This window comes from Condylura cristata, unplaced genomic scaffold, assembly GCF_000260355.1.
Source record: "Condylura cristata isolate star-nosed mole 26May11 unplaced genomic scaffold, ConCri1.0 scaffold00004, whole genome shotgun sequence".
Lineage (NCBI taxonomy): Eukaryota > Metazoa > Chordata > Mammalia > Eulipotyphla > Talpidae > Condylura > Condylura cristata.
The window spans coordinates 18641773-18650768 of record NW_004567105.1 but is presented as its reverse complement, the minus strand read 5'-3'; positions in this window follow the sequence as shown (position 1 = coordinate 18650768).

Genomic DNA, 8996 nt, shown 5'->3' with positions numbered 1-8996 from the left:
CATCCATGTTGCTGCAAAAGGTGTGTGTTTATTTTTTTTTTTTGGTTGCTGAGTAATATTCCATTGTGTATATGTACCACATCTTTTTAATCCAGTCAACTACTTTTGGACATTTAGGTTGATTCCATGTCTTTCCAGTTGGAAATAAAGCAGCAATAAACATGGGGGTGCAGGTATCTTTTTGAATCAGTGTTTTTTTTTTGTCGTTTGGGTAGGGTATCTACAACATTTTTAGGAGAACTTTAATAGTCATATCAACAAGATAACTTTCTAAGTTTCACTAAAATCTAGAGTATTTATTCCATCACACAATCAATGTTTAGCGACCACTTACTGCATGCCTTCTGTTAAGAGAAGATAGAACTATGAATAAGAAAGATAAGGCAGTTATTCTCATCGAAATCCAAGTTCATCAGGGAGAGAGCATGCACTGGCAGCTGGCACACGCAAGTGAAGCTGATTTAGCTTTTGGGCAAACTGCAGGAAGGCTTGTGTGACTGGAGGAAGGAAAATAAAGGGGAAAGTGCAAGATAAAGTTTTGGACATATAAGGTGGACTGAATCATACTGCTATCGTGAAGTGACAAAAGGGAATGAGGACTCTTTGAAAGACTTTAAGCAGGGAGAGCAATATGATTAACAAGTACAACTTAATAGACTTGTAATAGGACAAACTATTGCTGATGATGGAGGTACTTTTCCTTCAGCGTCCTTTTTCTCTCCTGAAGTCAATACTTTTTAATTTAATTTTCATTCTAATTTGTTTTGCAGATGGTAAAGAAGATAATTTGTATGTAATTGAAGGGCCACATTTTGCTTACCTTGAAGTCACAGTGATGGATCAGAATTTGTAAGTAGCAAATTGCCTGCTGGATTTAGTTATCTGTCATACTGGGATTTAGAGGTGGCACATCTCTTATCAGTGACCAACTAGCAGAAATGCAACTGCAGACATTTTTTATTAAAAAGGTGATCTGCAGTTGTGATGAAACTAAGGGAAATGCCAAAACATGTCTGGAAAAATCTGAAAGTCTTCAAAAATATATAGCAAGGAGTTTTTTTTTTTTTTTAGTTTTTTAGGTTGCAAATTTCCAAAGACTGATAATGTTTTCTAAATATCTTGTTCAGGGGACTCAATGTCATTAGATGGGGGGACCTTAAAGAAAAGGGTTTCATACCAAACAGGCAATGGCATTTCAGCTCTAATATATATGACGTGCTCTCTTATATTGGGTGTCCCAGGTGGCAGCAAAAAATCTAGATTTTCTAGAACAGTTTGGGTACAGATATTATTTTGCATGTGGGTACTGATGCTGTTTTAGATAATTACCTGACTTCAACTTGTTTTAAGAAATATGGCCATTTTGTCCAGAGGCATCTAGACATCTATAATTTCACTTTTCTTCTACCTCAAACTGGAAACCCAATCTATGAATTAAATATTTGGTACAACTTGCCTCTATTTTTCTTTCTTTCTCTTGAATATAACTCATAGTTTCTTAGTGCTTCCACGTCCGGCTATACAAGTTAATAAACAACTGTGATTCTGTTTAAGAAAGAACAAATACTAAATTGTTCATAAATTGAAGGTGTTTTCTGATTTTCTTGCTACTACTGACGTAGCTCTGGAGTCAATGGTGGGGTGCTGGGGTTCACTCTGGGAAAGGTTTCCTCAGAGCTCCCCTTTTAGTGGCATGTGACCGACTTCCCCAGGGGTTTCTCCAGAGATGCTATTTATATTTAAAGAGCAAGTTTATTAGGGAAAAGGACAGAGGAGTAAAGGACACTTGCATAGGCACAAGAGGGCAGAAAGGGTTGCTCTGAAAGGGACAGGTTTGCTGAGAGGCCTGCATGGTCGCAGGCAGGCGGCCTTGAGGAGAGCGGCCTCAGTGAGGAGACGCCTGGGCAGGTACAGGTCACGGGCGAGCAGAAGGCTGCTGCCTTGCAGAGGGAGAGAGCGGGTGGGAAGAAGCACCTGCTTCAGGCACAGGTGGGCAGAGGACTGCTGCCCCGGGCTGGTGCAGAGACTGCCCTGATAGTCTTCTCTTTGGGAGGGGCTCACTCCTCTGTGGAGTGGCTAGTTTGTAGTTGATTTAAGAAAAAGACCAGAGTCCACAAGGGGCCCAGTCTCTATATCTTTTCCCTCAGCTCTGTGCTCCAGACACTCCCTACAGCCCTGCCTGGGCCTTGCGTGATAAGGCACTGGAGCCCAGGGGTCTTGATTTCTATAGCTGGGTTTAAGGGCATGTTAGTCCCCTCTCTCCCCACCAAATTGTGTGAGTCAGGTTTTAATCTTGTGATGCCTCCTTTAGGTTTTCTGTTCTTTCCTCCACCCTTACCACTAGCTAAATATCTTAGAAAATGTTAATCATGGAATGAATCTAATTTGAGTTCGCAAATGAAGGGGGGAAGCTACTGATCTATATTTCATTTTGTATGGTCTGGGGGAAAAATGTCAGTGATAAGGGACAAGAGGGTGGAGCATTCCTAATGCTCTAGGGAGATGATAGTGATACTAATCAAATACTTTCCTGAGGGGTCCCTAGACCCCCTTCTTAGGATATTATCTTTGCAACCAGCATTCCTGCTGGTCAAGCTAAAATGTAGAATCAGGCAGGGGACTCCCACCAGGACAAAAGTCTTGGTATGAGGAACATACCAGGAAACCAGTATTTACTGCAGATAGCATGCCGACTTAGCATAACCAGCTAGACCACCTTGGCAGGAAGTTAAGTATAAACTGGGACTAGAGACAGGATGTTTTGATCAGCAACAACAATGGAGACCCCAGGCAACAGCTCCCACTCACCCCCAAGAGCTTGTGCCACTTAGGCATCCCCCACCCCCATTATGTACATTCTCCCGGGTACGTTCCCATCTTCCCTGATCCTGATCCCCAATAAAGGTGAGATTGTCCTTACTCGGCCTTTGAGATATCTTTCCTCTATCCCTCACCACTCCCATTGCAGCCGCCTCCCGTGATGACAGTTACTAAGCTTACTTGTTCCATGCCTATTCTAAGTGCTTCCCTGCTATTACCTCATTTCATCTTCCCAGCAACTGGTTAAGACCACATTGTTGTTTGTTCTGACACTGGACATGAGGAAGCTGACGTCAAGACAAGTTCAAGTGACTTTTCTGTTAGTAAATGGAAGAACCAGAATTCCATGCGTGTCTAATCTCACTCCAGAGTCTACACTGTGAATCAGAAACCATCCAAAAGACAACAGGTGTCCTGATCTATGTGCAGGAAATGTCCCTGAATGTTACATGAGTGTCTTGATTCTTTGGGGCATTTTATCCATGTCCTCACTGAAGCTGAACCTGCTGCAGTTTGAAAAAAAGCACATGGTTTACAACAGACTCCTTGGCAGGACCTGCCGTTTCAGATCTGTAGCGGGAACATTGTGCAAATAGAACATGGGGTTTGTACCGAGACACAGTTCAAGCCATGCTGCCGTGGAAAGCCAACAACACAGGATGGTTTCTAGTCCTGGCAGCAAAGAGCACGAACATGGAAGAGCTTTGCAATAAAGCTCTCAGGCAAACACAAGGTGGGGAAGCTCTGTGCCAGCACCCATCTCTCCCGGTGCCAGGCATCAATTGTCCCTTTTGTAGAGTGTGCAAAGGACTCATGCATCAGAGGCCATAGCCAGGAAATGGTACTGATTTAACATAAAGACTGTGGATCTTCAGAGTGGTGCTGGATGCCAGGATCTGGTGCTCACTGTGCCTGTGTCTGAGATGTGTTTCTTGATCTTGGAACAAGTAAGATCTTTCTGATCAGGATACTTTTCCTACCAGTCATGGTTGGTAATTTATTAAGACCAAAGCTCCTGAGTTCAGATTAAGATTACATCTGTGTATGCATCTTGTAGAACCTTGGCTGACCAAAATGTTAGTTCTTTTCCCTTTTCAGGGCTGAAGGCTGAGAAGCACCTGCGTTTTGCCTGTTACGCCTTAAGCAACAATTTTGAAGTTTGGGGAGAACTCATGGCTCGTTTTTTTTTTGTGTGTGTGTTTAGTTGGGACTTCCTCCTTTTCCCTTCTGGAAAATTTAAACAAAACAACCTGCTTTTGCCCGAATGACCTACTTTAGTGTGAACTGCTTAGATATTTGACTAAAAATGGCTTATTTCCATGAGTCACTTGGATAATTGCCTTACTCTGCTGGCCCACTTAGTGGGGTGGGCCAGCAGGTGTTAATACAAGTGTCTAAGGACTTCATTGTTTTCAGCTCTGCAGAGAGCACTATGGCAGTTTCTTTGCTTAGTGCATGGAGAAGCACGTTGTAGATTCAGGTTCAGATCTTGAACTTCCTTTTAGATGCATCATTTTCATCATTTGATAAAAAACTGTCACTGTCTCTCTTTGTAGAATAATTTTGTGTATGTGCTCTTGTGTAGTTTTGTGGTTTTGAAGAAGCAGTAGGTGCTTTTTAATATTTACTCTATGAGCACTGTGTAAAACACAAAGAGAAAAGACAAAATTTCTTCTTCCAGATGTGGCTTTTGGGGAGATGAGTATATGTTGACTGTTCACAGTGCCTGTGTGGATATAGTTAACCTCTCTGGAAGTGTAATTAGATTTTGAGAAGGACAAGTCAGTTGAAAAAGGGCATAACCAACAGGGAAATCCCCAGGAAGGCATGCCCTTGGTGTGAAGGTGCAGGTGTATTTGTTTCTTTCTTTTCTGTGTTTTGCTTTCTCTTTTGTTGACAAATGTATTTTATTTTTAAATTTTTTAAAAATTTATTTATGGTACAGAAGAATGGGGATACAGGCCAGAAATGATTCACTAAAGATAGAGCAGGGAACAGAACAGGCAGATGGACTGAAATACCCTGCTGAGGGCAGTAGCAGCTGGGTCAGGAGAGGTCTGCTGTGCCATGTGGGTCACCTTTCTGGCCAGGAGAAGAACTCGTGCTTCAGGAGCTGCTGATAGTTCCATAGTGCTGCACTTTAACCCCTTGCACCACGAGGGAGGGCCCACAAATGTATTTTATTACTTGCTTTTACAAACTATAGCAGGTTATCCCCAGATGACACTGCCAGAGAGAGAAAGCTATGTGTTTCATTTTTGTGGCTGACTGCAGGTCCCTGGTTTGTAGATAAAAGATGGCAGGCAGCTTTGGCTGTGAGGTATTTAGAAGAAACTCTGTAGACTTCACTTTTATGATTGAGTTTTATAGATGCTTTTAGAAATACAAAAGAAATAGGAAACATTCTGGGAAATAAAAAGTCGCCTCATAGTGAATGGCCCAAGTTGAAAACTAAAACTAAATAATTTTTCTTGAAAACCCATTTATACGTTAAAAAAAGACAGTGCGTTAACTTCAATTGTAAATTTTAATTGCTGTCATTGGAAGTCATGAAATAATGCAAAGTATAGAAACGATCAGGCTTTATCTTTTGGCCTAGGATTTTAAAACTAAGTGGTGGGACAAAGTTTTGCTTTTTAATAGAGACCTGAACTCTGATGTAAGAGTTTTCTATTTCTATGCTTACACAGTTTAAATTCTCCGGCAGCGTGGCCCTTTTAGGCTTGAGATAAATGTCATGAACATGATTTTGAAGGTCAGGCTGGTGAACTACCAAAAATGCCTGAAAGCTCAAAGAGAATATTTACATCTGGCTCATGGCATTGTGCTTGCTGCTGTGATGAAGTCAGTTTGAGTAAGTGAAGCAGTCTGAACCAGACCTCCATAGAACTTGGCATTTGACCTCAGAGGCCTTTATGCCTCTTTTTATCCTCTACCCGCTCCTGCCTCCCACCATGTGGGAAGAACAACCATAAAAATCCTCTGACTTTCCACAGGAATACTTGGCCTGATTTCCCTGTAATACCTGCTTCTATGCGAATCTACCCAAAATTAACTTTGGGGACAGTAGAATATTCCTGACCTCATGAGTTCAGGTATGAAATGCACAAGAATATATGATTAAACAGACTTCTTGGTAAATGGGTTGTTTTATTTAGTTGTGGATTTTCTGGGTGCATCATTTTGTGCTCGTACTTTATTTCCAGCTTTGTTACTGAATATGCACTACTCAGTTTTCTCGAAAGCATGACTATTAAATGCTATGTGTTTTTAATGATTCTGATCTTTCAGTATCTTTGTGTCACCATTGCAAGCATCAGTAATCTCAGGAAGCTAACTGGCAAAAATATAAAGGAAAACAAGACTAGGAGCTGGAGGTTAGGACTTAAGCTGGGGCCCTTCCTGATGGCCCAAGTGCAGCACTATGAAGCTGTCCACAGCTACTGCAGCATGAGTTTGATCCCCTGACCCACAAAATGGGGTCTCTTGCTGAATGCCATTTAATTGTGATTTTCTTTTAGACTACTTCCTGATAGGAGTTACAAGACTTAGAATAATGTACCCTAATAGAAGAACCTAGAGAATTTGTCTTATTTTTGTGTGACATCACATCCTCAAAAAAGTAGAATGAATTCTCCTTGTTACTAAATTCATTTTGATAAAACTGAAACACATGCGAATTAGGTGAAATGTCTGGATAATGATTATGAAATCATCTTAATATTATATCTGGGACATCTATAGCCCTTTCCTAATATGTAAGTGATGATGTTAAAAAATGCTAACATTTTAAAAGCCACATTTTGTTGTGTGCAGGCAGCTAAATTCAGCAAACTGCAGTCTGTTTTACCCTCTCATCACTAACCTTTAGTTTGTAGGTTGAAAGAAGCATTAAAATAAACAAAGCTGCTGAACTGTGCTTTTAGCAGCCAGAAATGAGTAGCTTCGGGGAACAGCAGAATGGATATTGGGTACTCTTAAGAGATTACATGTGAATGCAGATATATATCAGACTGTTAGAATAATTAAAATTTCAGTGAATCAGGGAGAGGACAAGGGAAGACTATTTGCATTTTTTGAAGCATGGTTTATAACTCCATGCAGCTTAAATGCCAGTCAGCAAGAGACACCGAAGTGTCTGACATGAAAGAACATGGAAGAGGATTGTGTTTTCTTTTTGTAAATTAAGACAACTATCTGTGTCTCGTGTATCACAGCCATTCTTTCTCTCTATTAATTATATATATGTGTATATATATATATATACATATATATATTATAAATACATGGTTTTATAGCTATCAATATAGTTTCTTAACCCTTATTCTTTCATTTGCTAAATTAGTACATCTATTTATCATAGCTAACATGCCACAAACCGATTAAGGAGACACTTTTATATCCTCATCTTCAACTCCTATTCTTCTCCACACACAAAATATAAACAGAATTATACACACAGAAATGTATCAAGTGTTTTCTAAGTTTTAAATGTCATTATATATATATATATATATATATGCCACGTTATTTTATTTATTCATTTGCCAACAGTCACTTAGATTGTTTCCATTCCTTAGTTATTGCAACTAAGTCTCAGTGAACATGGGAATATGTATATCCTTTTGAGATAATGAATTCATTTCCTTTTGAATGCTGCTCTTAATTTTAAGGTTATAGTTTCAGTATTTTTGTTATAAAGATGAGGAAGCCATGTTCCCAAAAGACAGGAGATCAATCACAAAAAGATTTATAAATTATGATATGCATTTACTTAATTCCTAATGTACCTACCAGTCTTTGAACCAGTCTTTGAACATTTGCTGAGACCACAGCATCAAGGACAGATACACTCAAACTTTCACTGATATCATCTCATTTCTAATCTAGTGCCTTTTTACTGTTTTCTCAATAATAATAAAAAAAATTGTACAGCTATTGAAAAGGAATTTAATTTTTCTGTTTTTAGTATTTAGTTAGGAATGAAAATATTTTCTGATAAGATACAGAAACAGTTCATTGTTGAGAAAGCAGAACTTGAATAAAAGGCGCTAGGACTATAAGACATGAAGCAAAAGAAAATGAGGTCACAATGATTAGGAAGCACTAGTCTTGTATATATGTTGATCTAAAAAAAATGCTACAACTTGGGGGTCAGGTCATGAATATTCATGAGTTTGCCATATTCTAGAAGCTTTGGGTGTAAGTGGTGGTGGTATTCTCATCTACTGGGATAATACAGCTTTGTGAAAGTAATTTAAACCTATTTCCAAAATGACTGGTAATATACAAATGAATCAATATTCGATGTAAAGGTGATTGATAATTTTGGAGGAAATACACATTAATTATACCTGTTTGTCCATTTTGTGATGGGAGAACCATTGAAATTTCTAGACTCCAACTTATTTATAAATAGATGAGATAGGTGAGACGTAGATAAGTTTAATGACTTTTATGGCTTGAGACATACCTTACAAAATACCACTTTTAAGTTCTACCAACTACCTATGTACTTTCTTTCCTTCATCTTCAATTGCTAACACACACACACACACCATATCTGAATATCACACAATGGGAGAAATGAACCCCACATTAACCTGCAGGTAAATTAAAACAATCTTTATGTTGACTCCCAATAAGAATAGCAGATTCTTCAATTTCCCTTTGTTTCTCCCTTCTGTCTTCGATGATCGCATCTAAAATAGGCTTGTGACTTCTGGTGAGCAATTGCCAATAAATCACACAACAGAGGGAGGCAGCAGTAATAGAGAATTTCCCAATATTTGTTTTGTTAAAGAGTTGTTCAATTAGTTGCAGTGATTAGACTGAAACCTTAAAGAGAAAGCACAACATGTATCCCTGTTTTTGAAATATTCAACAGAGGGTAGACATCCAAATCCTGTTTTGCATGACAAGATGGTGCCTAGGATTCACAAAACACTTGTGGAGAGGTTCCTGCTGCAATGGTGAAATGAATTTCTAATGTAAATTTTCTTTGAAATTGCTGTTTTTCCTTTTGATTAGATGTTTTGGCACAATGAGAATGTCCACTAAGGTGCTGTGTCCAGCATAATTATATCCCCCTTTTCTGCCATCATTGTAATTGACAGGCATAGAGGTATTCAATTTCTTTTAGCTGTTCTTTTGGTTTTCAACCCTGGCTACCTAGA